Genomic DNA, 3,400 nt, shown 5'->3' on the forward strand with positions numbered 1-3,400 from the left:
CGGGCCGGGGGCGCGGTGGAGACGCTCCAGAGCGGGAGGGAAAAGGCGGGTCTCCGGCTTGTTTTGATTCGGCTGCGCTGACACGCTCTGGCCCGCCTCTCCCGTGACGGCGCTGGGGATTCGGCCTGGCCGCGCCCACCAGGTGACCTCACGACGGGCGGGCCCGCCCACCTTACGTCACGCCCGCGCGGGGCCCGCCCGCCTTCGAGTGACGTCATCGCGGGCTCTGCCTGGGGCAGGCGGGATCAGGGCGTGTAGGGGCCGCCATTACCATGGTGGCTCAAGCTACGGTCTAAGGCCCCTGAGGTTGTCCGGTGGCCTCCTGACCTTGGAATGTAATTGAGGCTTAGAACAATATAGCCCGGAAAAATAAGCAGGTGGCCGGAACAGGAAGGGAAAACAAAGGATTGGGGATTAATCATCCATTCAGTGGCTCTTCCATGCCAGTTCAGTAACAATGAAGAAATAGGTTGAGTTCCTGGACAATGGAGATCAACGGCGGGGTTTCTGAATGGGAAGTTTGCACACTTCTGTGGTGAAAACAATTCATCCAAACAGGACCCACAGACCAGGGACCTGACTGAATGGTTGCTTGCGACCCCAACCCAGTCATAGTCCTGAGCTGTCTTGAAAGATGGTGGCCATGTTGTGAGGAGATTAGAAGGTGACACCTGTGAAGACGTGAGGGCCGGGGCCCCTGGGGAGTCTCTTTCCCGCGGTTTTTCTGCCTTTTCACAGCCCAGCTACTCCCTTTCCCTCAGGTCTCAGCCCCGGAAGTGTGTGTCCCTTTCTTCAGTGATCCCACAGAGACACCTTTAAAAAGCTGTCAGAAACATCACCCTGTTTATTTCCCTTGGTTGTCTCTAATTGTGTCGTCAGTGTATATGTTTACTTGTTTCTTGTCTGTCTCCATCTCAAATGAAACCTCCATAGATAGCATTTATCTGTCTTGGGCACTTCAGAGAACAACCAGCATAAGCTTACTGAATCTATAACTTACTTTCCCGTGAACTGTGGAGGAAAGACTTACTGTAACTGATCATTTTTACAGTGTCCTTTTCCTATGGTATAATCTTTAAGTAACCTAGTGAAGACACTGTGGCTCTGTCATGAAGCCTAGAGAAGCAAGACAGGAAAGTGCTGGCAAGAGTGCCCTCTGCACTCACCTAATGGAGAATGCCCCGGGGCAGAGCCTGGAGCCACCAAGAGAGCCCTGGATACTCTTGGTAATTGCTAGTTGCACTTTTTAGTGGGAAATCGATGAACACTTTAATTCCCCAATATAGTATATATTAGAGGAAATTGTCCCTGTAAGGGGTCCTACAGATAGATACATGATAAATAGAGATATTTTGTGCCTGTATTTTAATATCTATTTCTCCCTATTGTGACATCCTCTAACCACTGGGAGAGCAGGAACTATGGTATGTCTGTCTTTCTATTTCTGCAGTCTTAACCCAAAGCGTTACACACAGTGCTCAGTAGAAGTGTGCTAAATGGGAGATACCTAAACCACTCCTCTGGCTACATATTTCTGAACCTTAATGTCTCAGCTAAGCAATTAATAATAATCTAGGAAGTCTTTTCTGACAACCTTAAACTAGATTTGGCCCCATGGACTCTTTATGTCTTCCTTACCACAACAGCTTGCATACATAGTATAGAAATTGCCTACTCACTTGCCTATCCTCTGGGCCCCCCACTGTGATGGTAAAAACAATGTCTTATTTATCTTTGTATGCTTGGTGCCTAGCATAGTGCCTGGTTCCCAGTAAATATGTATCAAGTGCATGACAAATACAAGAATAAATGAGTGGAAGAATGCTTTGGATTTGGCGGCCACTGGGAACTAGACTATTAAGTCAAGAAATTTTGATAACTGTTAGAGGTGATGATAGTACTTAATTAAGTGGAGATTTCAGTGAGAGAACAGTGGAGTTGTAGAGGAAGAAAATGAATTAATTGTGGTCCATTTAGACATAGCTTGATTTCATTCATTACCAGTATGCCTCAGTAGAGGTGGTTGAAAGATCTCAAAATATTTTGGTGACTTAGCTTTGGCTTTTCTTTTTTCTTCTTTTTGTGATTTTTTTTTTAAGCGGTGAAAATGGAGAAGTTTTAGGCGAGCATACAAAAAAATGGAAATAATTATTTTCTTGACTAAGCACATTGCCGTTGTGCCATATTGATCAGAGTTAGTGTGCACTTACCCTGCAGACATTCACACCAGCTGCCTCCTACTTCTATAGAACTGAGACTTAAGAATTGGATACTTTCCCACAGAAATATCATAACTGGCTCAAAGCATGCAGACATCCAGCCAGTTGCTGCTCCAGTTCATTGTGAGCCACCTCCTCATTCAAACTGAGACAAAATGAAAAGGAGGAAGGAGAAGCTGGGCCCCTTCTTCCCTACTCAACCTTGCTAACCTATTTTTAGCCTTAGTCAAATTTGACACAGAGACTGGAAATCCGGTTTTATTGTCACAAAGACAATACAATAAACATGAATGCTAGCAACAAAGTTTAGTTGTAATTAAAGAACACCAGTTCCTACATGCTATACACTGTGTGGGATTCCACACGAATCCTGCTGTCCTGCCCCTCCCCTTTTTTTGCCTTTTCTCCAACACTTTGGAAGGAAAGAGGGAAGGGGAGGAGAGAGAAAGAGAGAGAGAGAGAAAGAGAAAAGAGAACCTGTAAAAGAATGAAAGCTAGTAGGTAGTGAGCCAGATCCCGCCCTCATGTTGTTCTAGAACAAATGGTTCTAGAAATCTGAGGAGACCACTGCGATTTCTACACCTATACTTGGCTTCTTATTAATTTCCCTGATCAATGGGGGTGTTTAAAATACACTTCAAAAAAGCTACAGTCTTTATCCCGGGTTCCCTTGCCTTCATCAACCCTATCACTCACTTCTGTGCAAAAATAAAACATGGCAACAAAGCAAGGCTTTCAAAGGTAAACAATTTACTCTCTGGACAAAAGGGATGGGCTAATTTTCAGAGAAAGACTGAAATAAAAGGTCATATAGTTTTGTTCATTTGATATTTTTGCATCTGTTTTCTGAGCGCTTAGGGTCAGCTAAGTTTGGGCTAGGGTTAGAATATCGGTAATGCATACTCTAAACAGACCAAGAGGTGAGAAGCTGAATAAAGAAATATAATTTGACCAAAAAATCGTTTAGGGACTCCAAAGAAATTCTAAAGATAACAGAGTAACCCACATAAGAGTTATTTCCACCGGCAGTATATATGTGCTATCACTTGCCTTCCAAAAAAGTATATTATCTTCATGCATTAATTTTTTCTTGAGAAATAGCCTCTGCTATGCCCACACATTTTCTTAGAGGAATAATGACTACTATGTTTATAAAAATATTTAAATGGAATTTTAATGTA

The 3,400-nt window shown here is 43.7% G+C and overlaps 1 protein-coding gene across 1 annotated transcript in view; it reads right to left on the bottom strand.

Moving 5' to 3' along the window:
• Nucleotides 1-97, bottom strand: part of Heca (hdc homolog, cell cycle regulator) — a gene marked incomplete in the record, with an annotated part of 46,189 nt that extends 46,092 nt beyond the window's left edge. The window contains 1 exon segment of the mRNA XM_013516653.1: nt 1-97.
• Between the last annotated feature and the right edge of the window lie 3,303 nt (nt 98-3,400).

The sequence above is a fragment of the Chinchilla lanigera genome, unplaced genomic scaffold (assembly GCF_000276665.1).
Source record: "Chinchilla lanigera isolate Chin_1 unplaced genomic scaffold, ChiLan1.0 scaffold00035, whole genome shotgun sequence".
NCBI classification, from domain to species: domain Eukaryota; kingdom Metazoa; phylum Chordata; class Mammalia; order Rodentia; family Chinchillidae; genus Chinchilla; species Chinchilla lanigera.